The sequence below is a fragment of the Lepisma saccharinum genome, unplaced genomic scaffold (assembly GCF_977018435.1).
Source record: "Lepisma saccharinum unplaced genomic scaffold, izLepSacc3.1 HAP1_SCAFFOLD_944, whole genome shotgun sequence".
Classification (NCBI taxonomy): domain Eukaryota; kingdom Metazoa; phylum Arthropoda; class Insecta; order Zygentoma; family Lepismatidae; genus Lepisma; species Lepisma saccharinum.
The window spans coordinates 27573-45147 of record NW_028143597.1 but is presented as its reverse complement, the minus strand read 5'-3'; the positions used below and the strand labels follow the sequence as shown (position 1 = coordinate 45147).

Genomic DNA, 17575 nt, shown 5'->3' with positions numbered 1-17575 from the left:
TATTTTCTATTTTAAAGTTGTTACTATTTAATAATTTATTATAATTATAATAATTGATGATTATAAATAGAAAATAAATTGATATAAATATTATAAATAGAATAATTCAATTTAATGGGTATATTTGTGGAATAAAAAAGTATCTATAAAGATAATTTAGGTTTGACATTCCTATGTTATAGATTAACTAACTCTTTTCATTAGAAGTAGTTGTTATATTATTATTTTGTGGTTTAAGAGACCATTACTTACTTTTCAGTCGTCTAATGATTCTTGTATAATTTTTATTAGTCAATTAATAAAAGATTTGTGAGTTGTAGTTTCAACAATAATTGGTATGAATCTATGATTAGAACCACAAATTTCTGAACATTGTCCGAAAAATAAGCCAATTCGACTAATATTTAGTCCTGCCTGGTTAAGTCGTCCTGGGGTGGCATCTATTTTAATCCCTATGGATGGTATGGCTCATGAGTGTAATACATCTGCAGATGTAGTTAGTACTCGGATATCTATGTTAATTGGTAATACTGTTCGATTATCTACATCTAATAATCGAAATGAGTCTATAGATATTTCATTTGTTGGGGATATATATGAGTCAAATTCTGCCCTTATAAAATCGGAGTATTCATAACTTCAATATCATTGATGTCCAATAGTTTTAAGGGTCAATGAAGGTTGATTAATTTCATCTAATAAGTATAATAAACGTAGAGAGGGTAGGGCAATAAAAACTAGGGTAATTGCTGGTATAATTGTTCATATTGTTTCTAATGTTTGTCCTTCTAAAAGTATTCGGTTTGTTAATTTGTTATTAAATAATGATGCTATTAAGTATCCTACTAATACTGTAATTATAATTAAAATTAATATTGTGTGGTCATGGAAAAATATTATTTGTTCTATTAATGGGGAGGATCTATCTTGTAATCCTACTTGATTTCAGGTTGCCACTTTTAAGTAAGGGATATTCCTTATATTTGAAGCTTAAATTCAATGCACTTCTCTGCCACCTTAAAAATTAGTTGTTAGTAAGTAGTATTGGGAGTTCTGAATATGTATGTTCAGAGGGAGGTGACATTTGATACCATTCAATTGATGATGCTTGTTGTAGATTAAATAATGTTGGTCGGGCACTTGTCATACCTTCTCAGGTAATAAATATTATAATAATTACTGCTGTAAATGATAAGATTGATCCTAATCTTGAAACAACATTTCATATTGTATATGCATCTGGATAATCCGAATATCGTCGCGGTATTCCTCTTAATCCTAGAAAATGTTGTGGGAAGAATGTTAAGTTAACTCCAATAAATATTGAGATAAATTGAATTTTTAATCAATCTGGATTTATTATTACTCCTGTAAATAATGGAAATCAATGTACTAGTCCTGCTATAATAGCAAATACTGCTCCTATAGATAATACATAATGAAAATGTGCTACAACATAGTATGTGTCATGCAGCACAATGTCTAGTGATGAATTTGCTAATACTACTCCTGTTAATCCCCCTATTGTAAATAAGAAAATAAATCCTAATGCTCATAATATTGATGGAGAGTAATTAATTTGTGTTCCATGTAGTGTTGCAATTCATCTAAATACCTTAATTCCTGTTGGTACAGCGATAATTATTGTAGCTGCAGTAAAATATGCTCGAGTATCAACATCTATTCCTACAGTAAATATATGATGTGCTCATACAATAAATCCTAGGAACCCAATTGCTATTATTGCATAAATTATTCCAAGAACTCCAAATGTTTCTTTTTTACCTCTTTCTTGAGTTACAATATGTGAAATTATTCCAAATCCCGGTAGAATTAGAATATATACTTCTGGGTGTCCAAAGAATCAGAATAGGTGTTGATATAAGATTGGGTCTCCACCACCAGATGGGTCAAAAAATGAGGTATTTAAATTTCGATCTGTTAATAGCATTGTAATTGCTCCTGCTAGAACTGGTAGTGATAATAATAGTAGAACTGCAGTGATTACTACTGACCATACGAATAATGGTACTCGTTCTATGGATATTCCTATAGTTCGTATATTAATTACTGTTGTAATAAAATTTACTGCCCCTAGAATAGAGGATACTCCTGCTAAATGTAATGAAAAAATTGATAAATCTACAGAGGCTCCGGCATGTGCAATTCCTGCAGATAGGGGAGGATATACTGTTCAACCAGTTCCTGCACCACTCTCTACAATTCTTCCTGATAATAGTAGAGTTAATGATGGAGGTAGTAATCAAAATCTTATATTATTTAATCGTGGGAAGGCTATGTCTGGGGCTCCAATTATTAAAGGTACTAGTCAGTTTCCAAATCCCCCAATTATAATAGGTATTACTATGAAAAAAATTATAATAAATGCGTGTGCAGTTACAATCACATTGTAGATCTGATCATCTCCAATTAAACTTCCTTTTTGGCCTAATTCTATACGGATTAAGATACTTAATGATGTTCCAACTATTCCTGATCATACTCCGAAAATTAAATATATTGTACCAATATCTTTATGGTTAGTAGAAAATAATCATCGTTGCAAGAATGAGATGACTGAAGTTATAGGTGATAAACTGTAAATTTATTTATGAGTTTAAAACTCTCTCATTAAATTTTGGCTTTATAGTTAAGAATAATAATTTTGAACTGCAATTTCAGGGTGATACATATATGTATTAAGGCCTAAAAGAGTACCCCTTATTTATGACTTTGAAGGTCATTAGTTTAAAATTAACTTAAGACCTTATAAAGATTTTATAGAGATATGTAAATTGGTTGGATTATAGGTAGTCCACATACTGAGAGAAAAATTGTAACTACTGATAATACTTGTTCTTTTAAGTTTAATGGCTTGTTGTTAATGATATTCCATATATTAGTTTTATAATTTATTAAAATTGATGTAAGTGAGGTTCGTAAGTAATAATATAAGGTTAGCAACGATATGCTAATTAGGATTATAATTATAATTAATTGCTTAAAGTTGGTTGTTTGGATAATGACTATCCATTTTGGTAAAAACCCTAGTAGAGGTGGTAGTCCACCAAGAGATAATATTGATATGAATAAAGATATTTTTATTCAAGTTTTAATATAAACAGTTGATGGACGTAGTATGTTTTGTTTATTGAAAATAACATAATGGTAGAGGTAGTTAAAAGGATGTATAGTAAGTAGTAAATATGTTAACCAGGTATTATCTTCTGATGTTATTCTTAGAATAATTCATGATATGTGGTTAATTGATGAAAAGGCTATAATTTTTCGTAACGAGGTTTGATTTAATCCTCCAATTGCTCCAATAATTGCTGATGTTCTAATTGTTAAAATTAAAATTATGTTTAAATTGTCAATTACATAACTAAGCAATGTTGATGGAGCAATTTTTTGAATAGTTGTTATTACTAGGCAGTTAATTCATGTTATTCCTTCTATAACTTCTGGTATTCAAATGTGAAATGGAGCAGCTCCTATTTTTATTAATAAAGCTATGGTTAAAAGCTGGATCTGTATATTGAAGTTTGCAGCATTAATTATAATTAATGCTGCAGCCAAAATTATTGATGATGCTAATGCTTGAATTTCGTTGATTATTTGGTGTAGAAATTAATGGGATAAAAGATATTAGATTAATTTCTAAGCCTATTCAGGCTGCATATCATGAGGTGGAAGAAATAGAAAGGAGGGTTCCTATTGTGAGGGTCAATAGGAATATTATTTTCTTGGGGGTTGTGAGCATTAAAAAGGGAAGGATTAATTATAGACCTTCATATGTGGGGTCTGAGCCCTCTAGCTTAATTAGCTTACCTTTTTATTAAATTTTGGTGTATGATGCACTATGGGGTTTGATACCATTGGAGAAAGTTTAATTCTTTCAATTATAAAAATTCATTTTTGTTACAAATAAATTAATAAGAACATGTTAAATTTCATGTATACTTTACCCTATCATGGTAATCCTTTTTCAGACATCTTATTTATATATAAGTTATAATAGTGGGTTAATAATACTATTTATTAGACTTTTATTGTTATGATCAATAAGTAGAACCTATTTATTAAATAATATAAAATACTTCAGAATCCTTTTTAATTTTATCCAATTTTTTTTAAGTTTTTGTAGTCTAACTTAAAGTAATTGACTTAATTAACATGTCATTTTAATACTTATTGAGTCTAGAGAAAAAAGAAGTTAATATATCTATATAGAACACAATTTTGAGGGGAAAAAAATTGTGTTCTATATAGTATGGGAAAGTGAGTAAAAATAAAAAGGGAGGAAATTTTCGTGAGATAATTTCTAATTATAATTTAATTTAATATAATACATACTATATAATAATAAAGAACCTCTCTTTATATTTTAGAACTAAAGTTTTATTCTAGCTTAAAATTCCCTAGTTAAATTTTACATATGTATTTATTAAAGAGAGGGAAAATTTCCGCCAATTTTTTATGGGTTGAGACGGTGTATTTGAATTTAGTTCGCAGTGTGTGGTTTTGTTTAATTTTAATGTAAATTAGATTACAGGATTTTAAATTTTAATATTTATTTTGTCCGGCTAAATTCGTGCCAGCTGCCGCGGTTAGACGTGGGGACATAAGTGGAGAGTTGTTGGCTTAATTGTAGTAATAATTGATTTTTGGTTGTTTATATTTTATTTATTAGGTGAAATTTTTAATATAATTTGTTCTTTATTTTTATTAATTCTATAAAGGTGATATGTTAAACTAGGATTAGATACCCTATTATTATCATTGTAAATTTGGTTTGAGTAGTATTAGTTATGATCTTGAAACTCAAAGAATTTGGCGGTGCTTTATTCTATTTAGAGGAACCTGTCCCGTAATCGATATTCCGCGTTTTATTTGACCTATTATTGTAAAGTATCAGTTTGTATACCACCGTAATTTGAATATTTAAATATATATATTCTTTTTTTCTGTTGAAATATATTTCAGGTCAAGGTGCAGCTTATTAGTGGGTGGAGATGGGTTACATTATGTTGATTTGGATAATATATTGAAATTATATTTGAAATTGGATTTAATTGTAATTTTGTTTTAGAATAACATTTTGGTTTATTAGCTCTAGGGCATGCACACATCGCCCGTCGCTTTCATTTATATAGGTGAGATAAGTCGTAACATAGTAGGTGTACCGGAAGGTGTACCTAGTTTGAATATAATATCAAAATATTTCTGTTAGTTAGAATATTCATTTACATTGAGTAGTTAGTCGTGCAATTCGACATATTTTGATAGAAATTTTATTACTATTTGAATTTAGTTTATAAGTTGATTTTATATGAAAAGTAATTTTATTGGGGTTGGTTATATACTTAGTGTATATGAATTAGTTTGTTATAGGTTATTAGTACAGTGTTGGGATTTATTAAATATATGAAATATTGATTTTTATTATAGGAGATGTCAATAATCGTACCTTTTGTATCAGGGAGGATTAAATTTTAATTGAATATTCTATTTTCTCGAAGGGTGAGGAGCTAGTAGACTAATTTTAAGGTAAAAGTGTTATATTTTTCTGTTAAAATTGTTATTTGTAATAAAATGTTATTCGACTTACCTTATATCTAGTTATTAGGGAATTATATTTAATATAGCTTTGCATTTTAATATTTTTTATATTAATATATATATATTATAATATTAATGTTTAGTTATGACTAGGGGGATGTGCTTCTGGTTAATATGTTGGTTATAACTTTATATTAAACTATTATATTTATTGGTTTGGAGATTGCTAATTTTTGTAATTTTGTTATAATTTATTTGAAATTTTATTAAAAATTTAGTTTGGTTTTACTTGCTTACTTAATTATATGTTTTAATTGGTTTTATTTTGAAATTATGATTCTATTAGTATATTTACTTAATTAATTAAAGGAATTAGGCAAAATTTATTCACGCCTGTTTATCAAAAACATCTTTTCATGATTTTTTATATGAAGTATAACCTGCCCAATGACATTTGTTTAATGGCCGCGGTATTTTGACCGTGCGAAGGTAGCATAATCATTAGTCTTTTAATTGGGGGCTAGAATGAATGGTTGGACGAGGAATAGACTGTCTTTAGTTAATTAATATATAATTTTACTTTAGAGTGAAAAGGCTTTATTTTTTTAAGGGGACGATAAGACCCTACAGATCTTTATATTATTTTAATGATGTTTTGATTAGTAATATAATTATATATATTATTAAATAGTATTTTGTTGGGGTGATGGGAAGATAATAATTAGCTCTTTTTTATTTAATATTCAATAATTTTTGTTATTTGGATCCATTTTTAGTGATTTAAAGAATAAGTTACCTTAGGGATAACAGCGTAATCTTTCTTGAGAGATCATATCGACAGGAGGGGTTGCGACCTCGATGTTGGATTAAGATATCATTTGGGGGTAGCATTTCAAATTTGATGGTCTGTTCGACCTTTAATTTCTTACATGATCTGAGTTCAAACCGGCGTGAGCCAGGTTGGTTTCTATCTCTTAATATTAAAAGTGTTTCAGTACGAAAGGACCAAATACTTATATTATATATATAATATTGATTAATAATAATTACTATTATGGCAGAGAAGTGCATTAAATTTAGAATTCAATAATGAAGATAAATTTCTTTTTATAGTAGATGATATCAGATTTATTTATTGGAGTTATTTCTTTTATTATTTTAGTTGTATGTGTTTTAATTAGAGTTGCTTTTTTTACTTTATTTCAGCGCAGGGTTTTAGGTTATATTCAAATTCGTAAGGGGCCTAATCGGGTTGGGATTTGTGGTATTTTTCAGCCTTTTGCTGATGCAGTTAAATTATTTACTAAAGAGCAAACATTACCTACTTTGAGAAACTATTATCCATATTATATATCTCCAGTTTTTAGTTTATTTTTATCTTTGGTTGTTTTTCCATATCACACCTTATTATTTAATTTTTATTTGGGGGTATTTTTCTTTTTATGTTGTATGAGAATAGGAGTGTATAGAGTAATATCTGCTGGGTGGGCATCTAATTCTAATTATGCGTTACTTGGGGGTCTTCGAGCCGTTGCTCAAACTATTTCTTATGAGGTTAGATTAGTATTAATTTTACTATCTTTTATTTTTTTAATTGGTGGCTATAATTTACTTTTATTTAATGTTTTTCAGGATTATTTATGGTTTATCTTTATTGCTTTACCGTTGGCGTTAGCCTGATTGAGTTCTTGTTTAGCTGAAACTAACCGGACTCCTTTTGATTTTGCTGAGGGGGAATCTGAACTTGTTTCTGGGTTTAATGTTGAGTATAGCGCTGGTGGATTTGCTTTAATTTTTATATCTGAATATGCTAGTATTTTATTTATAAGTGTTTTATTTAGAATTTTATTGTTGGGGGGATACCACTTTTCTTATTTTTTTTTACTTAAGGGTTATTTTTTTAGGATTTATTTATATTTGAATTCGAGGGACACTACCACGATTTCGTTATGATAAACTTATATATTTAGCTTGAAAAAGTTTTCTTCCGGTTTCTTTAAATTATTTTTTTTTTTTGTTGGTTTTAGGGGGTTGATTGTATCAATTTATATTTAGTTGCATAATAATTAGAATGTGAAGACTTCTAGAATATTTATATTCTATTTTATGTTTTCGAGACATACACTTAAAGTTTCAGTCAAGAAGTCATTTTTTTAAGATTTTATCTCATAGTAGTAGGGTTGCTGGGGATATAATGAAATATATAAAATATATAATTGTTAATACTTGCCCAGTAGTAATGTATGGAGTTTCTACGGGTCGGGCTCCAATTCAGGTTAATAAAATAAAGGTTGCAAATATTAATCAAAATAATACTTGATTTAATGGATAAAATTGTAGTCCACGAAAATTTCTTTTATGGTGTATTGGTATAATAAATAAAATTATAATAGATAATACTAGTGCTACTACTCCTCCAAGCTTATTTGGGATTGATCGTAGAATGGCGTATGCAAACAGAAAGTATCACTCTGGTTGAATGTGTACTGGGGTTACTAGTGGATTTGCAGGGGTAAAGTTTTCAGGGTCTCCTAGGGTTGTTGGAAATATTAATGAGAGTTGTATTAGTCTTAAAATTATAAGTATAAACCCTAATATATCTTTTATTGAGAAGTATGGGTGGAATGGAATTTTATCCATGTTGCTATTAATAGATAGTGGATTATTAGACCCAGTTTGATGCAAGAAAAGTAGATGAATTATGGATATTGCTATTAAAATAAATGGTAATAAAAAATGAAAGGCGAAGAATCGAGTTAGTGTAGCACTATCTACTGCAAATCCCCCCCAAATTCATTGGACTAACGTAGTCCCTAAATATGGAATTGCCGAGAGTAAATTAGTAATTACTGTGGCACCTCAAAATGATATTTGCCCTCATGGTAATACATATCCAACAAATGCTGTTGCTATTGTTGCTAATATAATTATAACCCCAATAGATCATGAGTGAAAATATAAGTAGGATCCATAATATATTCCTCGTCCAACATGTATATATATACAAATAAAAAATATGGAGGCGCCATTAGCATGAATAGTTCGTAGTATTCACCCATAATTCACATCTCGGCAGATGTGTATTACTCTAGAAAAGGCTAAATCTGTTCTTGAAATATAATGTATTGCTAAAAAAAGACCTGTTAAGATTTGGATTGAAAGACATATTCCTATGAGTGAGCCAAAATTTCATCAATAGGATATATTTAGTGGGGCTGGCAAGTCTACTAATGCATTATTTGCTAATTTGAGTAGAGGGTGATAAATCCGTGCTGGTTTTGTCATTTGTAATTATTTAATTATTTTTAGAGGCCCATGTGAAAGTCTAGTAATTTTTACAATTGCAATTAATGTAATAAATAGATATACTACTGTTATAGTAGTTATTATTATAATGGATTCATTGTATAATTTTATTCCTGGTAAGGGTGGTGTACTTCTTCAGGTTGTATAAGTATCTATATTTTGTAGTATTGAGGGGGTTAATAATGGGTCTATTATTATTAATATAAATAAACATAATAATATTAAACTTACACTCATAATTATTATTTTTGTTCTTATTTTAAATATTTCATTTGGTGTAAGTCTTGTTGTATAAATAAATGGAACTAATATTCCTCCTAAAAATACTAGAAATAATACATAGGAAAGTCATGTGGATTTTAAGAATGTGGATATTGTTAGGCATGCAGTAATAGTTTGTATAATTAGTGTGATCCCCACAGATAATGGATGTTTTATATATAATATTATTAGTGCTAATATTAATATAACAGTAATTAGTATTAATTGTATTTTAATATCAAGGGGTAGTTTAATAAAAATATTGGCTTTGGGAGCTAATGATGATGTAATTATATCTTCCTTGATGTTTTTAGAATTATTAATTCATTAATGATTTATAAGACCATTGTTTTTATTAAACTATAAAAACTTATGTTAAGAGTATTATTTATATTATTTATTTTATTTACTAGATTTTTATGCTTTATTTCTCAACGTAGGCACTTATTAGTAACTCTATTAAGACTTGAATTTATTGTGTTATCCTTATATTTATATATAACTTATTATTTTATTAATAATCAGGAAGAAGCTTATTTTTGTTTATTATTTATTTCGTTTTGTGTATGTGAGGGGGCTCTTGGTCTATCTGTTATAGTATCAGTTACACGTACTCATGGTAATGATTATTTTAATTCTTTTGTATTATTGAAATGTTAAAATATATTTTTTATTTTATATTTTTAATCCTTTTGAGATTTAATAGTTCTTTATGAATGGTGGTTCAAATTTCTATTATTTTTGGTTGTTTTTTGTTTTTATTAATAGTATGATTTGGTATCGGAGTATGGGGGGCTGGTTATTTTATTGGCTTAGATGTGATGTCTTACTCTTTAATTTTGCTTAGCATTTGAATTATTTTTTTAATAATAGTGGCTAGAAATAGTATTATATCTATTTATTTTTATCCTTGTAGATTTATATTTTTGTTAATTATTTTATTATTATTGTTAATATTAACTTTTATAAGAATAATTTTTTTTTTATTTTATTTGTTTTTTGAGGGATCATTAGTACCTACTTTATTTTTAATTTTAGGGTGAGGGTATCAGCCAGAACGAGTACAAGCGGGGGTATATTTACTTTTTTATACATTACTTGCTTCTTTACCTCTTTTGGTTGGTATTTTTATGTTAAATTATAAGGTGGGGGGTTTATATATATATATATTTAGTTATATTAATATTGATATATTAGAATGGTGTTTGCCTTTTTAGTAAAAATACCTATATTTTTGGTTCATTTGTGATTACCTAGGGCTCATGTTGAGGCTCCAGTTAGTGGGTCTATGATTTTGGCTGGGATTTTATTAAAGCTCGGAGGGTATGGGATTTTGCGAATTATTTCTTGTATTGAGAGATTAGCTGTTAAATATAATATTTTTTGATTTGGTATTAGCATTGTTGGAATTTGAATAATTAGTCTTGTTTGTATACGTCAAATTGATTTAAAGGTTTTGGTTGCATATTCATCTGTAGCACATATAGGTCTTGTTTTGATGGGGATTATAACTATAGGGGCATGTAGTCTTACTTTAATAGTAGCACATGGTCTTTGTTCTTCTGGAATATTTTGTCTAGTAAATATTACTTATGAACGATTAGGTAGTCGTAGTATATTAATTAATAGGGGGATAATTAGTTATATTCCTAGATTATCTTTATGATGATTTATATTGAGAATTACTAATATAGCTGCCCCCCTTCTATTAATCTGTTGGGTGAAATTAGTCTATTAAATAGAATTATTGGGTGATCCTACTTTAGTTTTGAAGGTGTTGCATTACTCTCCTTTTTAAGTGCTGGTTATACTTTATATTTATATTCTTACACTCAACATGGAATATACTACTCTGGTGTATTTTCTTGCTGAAGAAGTAACATTCGTGAATATTTATTATTATTTTGTCATTTATTTCCATTAAATTTTTTAATTGTTTTTTGTTCTCCAATATTTCATTGAATTTAAATTATTTAAGTAGTTTAAGTAGAATAGTAAGTTGTGGACTTACTGGTAGCTAAAAAGTTCTTAGATCAATGGTTTTTAATTTTTTTATTACAAGTATAGTATCAATTATTTTATTAATTAGTAGAATAATTTTATTATTATTAGGGATAATATTTTTAATTAGGGATATTACAATTTTTATTGAGTGAAATATTGTTAATTTGAATAGTTCTAGTATTATCATAACAATATTATTTGATTGAATATCTTTAATTTTTATAGGATTAGTTATATATATCTCTTCTATGGTTATTAATTATAGAGGTTCTTATATAGAAGGGGATTATAATATAAATCGATTTATTATTTTAGTTTTATTATTTGTCAGGTCTATAATGTTTTTAATTATTTCTCCTAATATTATTAGAATTATTTTAGGATGGGATGGTCTAGGACTAGTTTCTTACTGCCTAGTAATTTATTATCAGAATGTTCGTTCCTATTCTGCTGGAATATTAACTGCTTTGTCTAACCGAATTGGTGATGTATTTATTTTATTATCTATTGCTTGAATATTAAATTATGGTAGCTGAAATTATATCTATTATTTATGATTAGTTTCTGACTTTCATAAAATATTAATTACTAGATTTATTATTATTGCTGGGATAACAAAGAGTGCACAAATTCCATTTTCTGCATGATTGCCGGCAGCTATGGCTGCACCCACCCCAGTTTCTGCATTAGTTCATTCTTCTACTTTGGTTACTGCTGGAGTTTATTTATTAATTCGTTTTGGAGATATACTGATATATATACTGTTTTTGGTAGGATACTCTTATTACTGTCAGGGTTAACTATATTTATAGCTGGGGTTGGTGCTAATTTTGAATATGATTTGAGGAAAATTATTGCTTTATCTACATTAAGACAACTTGGGTTAATAATGTTAACATTATCTGTGGGGTTAAAGGAGTTATCATTTTTCCATTTATTGACACATGCTATATTTAAGTCTTTATTGTTTTTATGTGCCGGTGTAGTTATTCATGTAATAGGGGATGTTCAGGATATTCGTTGTATGGGGGGTCTAATTAATAAAATACCAATAACTATTTCTTGTATAATAATTTCTAGTCTTGCCTTATGTGGAATACCGTTTTTGGCTGGGTTTTATTCTAAGGATTTAATTTTGGAAATATTAAGTATATCTTCTTTTAATTTAGTAATATTTGTTTTATTATGAGTTTCTACGGGTATAACTATAGCCTATAGTTTTCGATTAAATTATTATTTAGTTGGTAAATCTTATAGAGGTATATCATTTCAATTCTTTTCAGATGATGGGGGATGAGGCATATTTAAAGGTATGTTAGGCCTATTATTCTTATCTATTGTAGGTGGTTCTGGGTTAATGTGATTAATATTTCCTTCTGTTTTTGTTATTATTATCCCACTTAGCTTGAAAATAGGGGCAATTATATGTATTTTATTGGGAGGGTGAATTGGGTATAATATTACATCGTTCTTGTTCGAAATTTATCCATTTTTTAATAATAAAATAATATATTATTTATTAGGGGGGATATGATTTTTACCTTATTTATCCTCTGGTGGATTAATTGGTAGTTCATTTATTACTGGAGGTCTATATATTAAGGCTGTTGATTATGGATGAAGTGAACTTATGGGGGGACAGGGAGTCTATAAATATATAAGGAGTGGTTCTTTAAATATCCAATTAATACATTCTAATTATTTTAATATTTATTTTATATTTTCATTTTTAATAGTAATTTTATTAATAATTTATATGTGTTTATATAGCTTATAATAAAGCATAATATTGAAGTTATTAGGAAGGATAAAATAATTCTATAGGCATTTCTTGAACTTATTTAAAGTTCAGCTTTATCATGAAAAGATAATGTAATTTTATACTAAAGAAATAGTGTGAGAGTATTAATGGAGTTTCACCACTAAAGATGGAAGTTAGCAGCCCCCACTTAATAATATACCCCTTAACTGAGGAGATAATCCTAATTTTATTATTAACATTAATATGCCGCCTTCCTTTGGCTTCAGTCAAATAAGCAAGGGTAATATATACCAATTTATTCAGGTCGAAGCTGATTGCTTTTGCTTCTTGCTCAATAAAGTAAATTGAACTATTCAATACCTTTTGAATGCAACTCAAATATTATTATTAACTATTACTCTAGCATGCTCATTCTAGTGATCCTTGGGTTCATTCATGATATAAACCTAAAAGCAAGATTAATAGGAATAGGAGTCTAACACATATTCAATATATTAGTTTTGAATTAGTAATAATAACTGTTATTGGTAATAGTAATACAATTTCTACATCAAAAATTAGAAAAATTACTGCAATTAGAAAGAATTTTATAGAGAATGGAATTCGTGCTGAGGATTTTGGGTCAAATCCACACTCAAACGGTGATCTTTTTTCTCGGTCTGTAATTATTTTTTTTGATAGTAATGTGGATAATATTATTACAATTGAGGTAATTATTATAATTAATAATGAGGTATTTATGATTATATTAATTATTTACTTTATTTTATTATAATCTTTTTAATTGGAAGTTAAGCGTACTTTAAATATACTAAGTAAATTATCTACCTCGTCAGTAAATTGAAATATAAAGGAATAATCATACTACATCTACGAAATGTCAATATCAGGCTGCTGCTTCAAATCCGAAGTGATGTGTTGGTGAAAAATGGCATAAGATGTGTCGAGCTAAACATACCCCTAGGAATGTTTATCCAATAATAACATGTAACCCATGAAATCCTGTTGCTATAAAGAATGTGGATCCATATACTGCATCAGCGATAGTAAAGGGGGATTCATAATATTCATATGCCTGAAGAATAGTAAAATATATTCCTAATATTAGTGTTAATATAAGGGCTTGCGTTGTATGTGAGTGGTTTTTTCTAATAACCCATGATGGGCTCATGTTACTGTTACTCCTGAGGCTAGTAAAATTGCTGTATTTAATAAAGGTACTTGTATTGGGTTAAATGGAGTAATTCCCCTTGGTGGTCATAATATCCCCAGTTCAATTGTTGGGGATAATCTTCTATGGAAAAATGCTCAAAAGAAGGATACAAAAAATAATACCTCTGAGATAATAAATAGAATTATGCCCCATCGTAGTCCTATTATAACTTGATTTGTATGTAATCCTTGATATGTTCCCTCTCGTGAAATATCTCGTCATCATTGAATTATTGTAAGAAGTATAGTTGTTATTCCTATTGATAATAGAATTATATTTTGTTGGTGAAATCATCTAATTATCCCTGTTGTTAATATTATTGCTCTAATAGCTCCTGTTGCTGGTCATGGGCTTTGATCTACTAGGTGATATGGGTGGTTTTGGTTTGCTGACATTGGTTATTTTGATTCTCTAGAATAAATAGCAATTAATAAGGCAAATACATAAGATTGGATAAATGCTACGGCTGTTTCTATAATAATTAATATAATTTGTGCTAAAATTAATATTGAAAGTCCAATAATTTCTAATATTGTTCCTGTATTTCCAATTATTGATATTATTAAATGTCCAACTATTATGTTTGCTGCTAGTCGCACTGATAGAGTTATTGGACGAATTAGATTTCTAATTATTTCAATACCTACTATAATTGGTATTAATAGTGCTGGCACACCTTCCGGTACTAGGTGTGCTAATATATGTTTTGTATTATTGATTCACCCAAATAATATAAATGATAATCATATTGGTAGGGCCAGGGTTAGGGTAAATACTAAGTGACTTGATCTAGTAAATACATAGGGTAGTAATCCTATTGAATTATTAAATAAGATTATTGAAAATATACTAATAAATATTAGGGTTCTTCCCTGGTGACTAATTATCCCTAAAAATGTTTTAAATTCTTCATGTAACTTTATTATTATTATGTTATATAATATAGAGGTTCGTGATTGTATTAATCAAAATGGGGCTGGGATTATTAATAATCCCAGGAATGTTCTTATTCAATTTAGTGATATATTTATAATTGATGATGTTGGATCGAATGATGAAAATAATCTTGTTATCATTTTCAGTATTTAATTTTTGGTTTATTTTCTATTTTAAAGTTGTTACTATTTAATAATTTATTATAATTATAATAATTGATGATTATAAATAGAAAATAAATTGATATAAATATTATAAATAGAATAATTCAATTTAATGGGTATATTTGTGGAATAAAAAAGTATCTATAAAGATAATTTAGGTTTGACATTCCTATGTTATAGATTAACTAACTCTTTTCATTAGAAGTAGTTGTTATATTACTATTTTGTGGTTTAAGAGACCATTACTTACTTTTCAGTCATCTAATGATTCTTGTATAATTTTTATTAGTCAATTAATAAAAGATTTGTGAGTTGTAGTTTCAACAATAATTGGTATGAATCTATGATTAGAACCACAAATTTCTGAACATTGTCCGAAAAATAAGCCAATTCGACTAATATTTACTCCTGCCTGGTTAAGTCGTCCTGGGGTGGCATCTATTTTAATCCCTATGGATGGTATGGCTCATGAGTGTAATACATCTGCAGATGTAGTTAGTACTCGGATATCTATGTTAATTGGTAATACTGTTCGATTATCTACATCTAATAATCGAAATGAGTCTATAGATATTTCATTTGTTGGGGATATATATGAGTCAAATTCTGCCCTTATAAAATCGGAGTATTCATAACTTCAATATCATTGATGTCCAATAGTTTTAAGGGTCAATGAAGGTTGATTAATTTCATCTAATAAGTATAATAAACGTAGAGAGGGTAGGGCAATAAAAACTAGGGTAATTGCTGGTATAATTGTTCATATTGCTTCTAATGTTTGTCCTTCTAAAAGTATTCGGTTTGTTAATTTGTTATTAAATAATGATGCTATTAAGTATCCTACTAATACTGTAATTATAATTAAAATTAATATTGTGTGGTCATGGAAAAATATTATTTGTTCTATTAATGGGGAGGATCTATCTTGTAATCCTACTTGATTTCAGGTTGCCACTTTTAAGTAAGGGATATTCCTTATATTTGAAGCTTAAATTCAATGCACTTCTCTGCCACCTTAAAAATTAGTTGTTAGTAAGTAGTATTGGGAGTTCTGAATATGTATGTTCAGAGGGAGGTGACATTTGATACCATTCAATTGATGATGCTTGTTGTAGATTAAATAATGTTGGTCGGGCACTTGTCATACCTTCTCAGGTAATAAATATTATAATAATTACTGCTGTAAATGATAAGATTGATCCTAATCTTGAAACAACATTTCATATTGTATATGCATCTGGATAATCCGAATATCGTCGCGGTATTCCTCTTAATCCTAGAAAATGTTGTGGGAAGAATGTTAAGTTAACTCCAATAAATATTGAGATAAATTGAATTTTTAATCAATCTGGATTTATTATTACTCCTGTAAATAATGGAAATCAATGTACTAGTCCTGCTATAATAGCAAATACTGCTCCTATAGATAATACATAATGAAAATGTGCTACAACATAGTATGTGTCATGCAGCACAATGTCTAGTGATGAATTTGCTAATACTACTCCTGTTAATCCCCCTATTGTAAATAAGAAAATAAATCCTAATGCTCATAATATTGATGGAGAGTAATTAATTTGTGTTCCATGTAGTGTTGCAATTCATCTAAATACCTTAATTCCTGTTGGTACAGCGATAATTATTGTAGCTGCAGTAAAATATGCTCGAGTATCAACATCTATTCCTACAGTAAATATATGATGTGCTCATACAATAAATCCTAGGAACCCAATTGCTATTATTGCATAAATTATTCCAAGAACTCCAAATGTTTCTTTTTTACCTCTTTCTTGAGTTACAATATGTGAAATTATTCCAAATCCCGGTAGAATTAGAATATATACTTCTGGGTGTCCAAAGAATCAGAATAGGTGTTGATATAAGATTGGGTCTCCACCACCAGATGGGTCAAAAAATGAGGTATTTAAATTTCGATCTGTTAATAGCATTGTAATTGCTCCTGCTAGAACTGGTAGTGATAATAATAGTAGAACTGCAGTGATTACTACTGACCATACGAATAATGGTACTCGTTCTATGGATGCCCCTAGAATAGAGGATACTCCTGCTAAATGTAATGAAAAAATTGATAAATCTACAGAGGCTCCGGCATGTGCAATTCCTGCAGATAGGGGAGGATATACTGTTCAACCAGTTCCTGCACCACTCTCTACAATTCTTCCTGATAATAGTAGAGTTAATGATGGAGGTAGTAATCAAAATCTTATATTATTTAATCGTGGGAAGGCTATGTCTGGGGCTCCAATTATTAAAGGTACTAGTCAGTTTCCAAATCCCCCAATTATAATAGGTATTACTATGAAAAAAATTATAATAAATGCGTGTGCAGTTACAATCACATTGTAG

The 17575-nt window shown here is 28.4% G+C and overlaps 4 pseudogenes; 1 reads left to right on the top strand and 3 right to left on the bottom strand.

Moving 5' to 3' along the window:
* Nucleotides 1-255: 255 nt before the first annotated feature.
* Nucleotides 256-1147, bottom strand: LOC145983440 (cytochrome c oxidase subunit 2 pseudogene; annotated as a pseudogene).
* A 6560-nt stretch (nt 1148-7707) lies between these two features.
* On the bottom strand, nt 7708-8847 carry LOC145983438 (cytochrome b pseudogene; annotated as a pseudogene).
* Nucleotides 8848-11165: 2318 nt separating this feature from the next.
* Nucleotides 11166-12667, top strand: LOC145983437 (NADH-ubiquinone oxidoreductase chain 5 pseudogene; annotated as a pseudogene).
* A 2794-nt stretch (nt 12668-15461) lies between these two features.
* Nucleotides 15462-16166, bottom strand: LOC145983436 (cytochrome c oxidase subunit 2 pseudogene; annotated as a pseudogene).
* Nucleotides 16167-17575: the final 1409 nt, after the last annotated feature.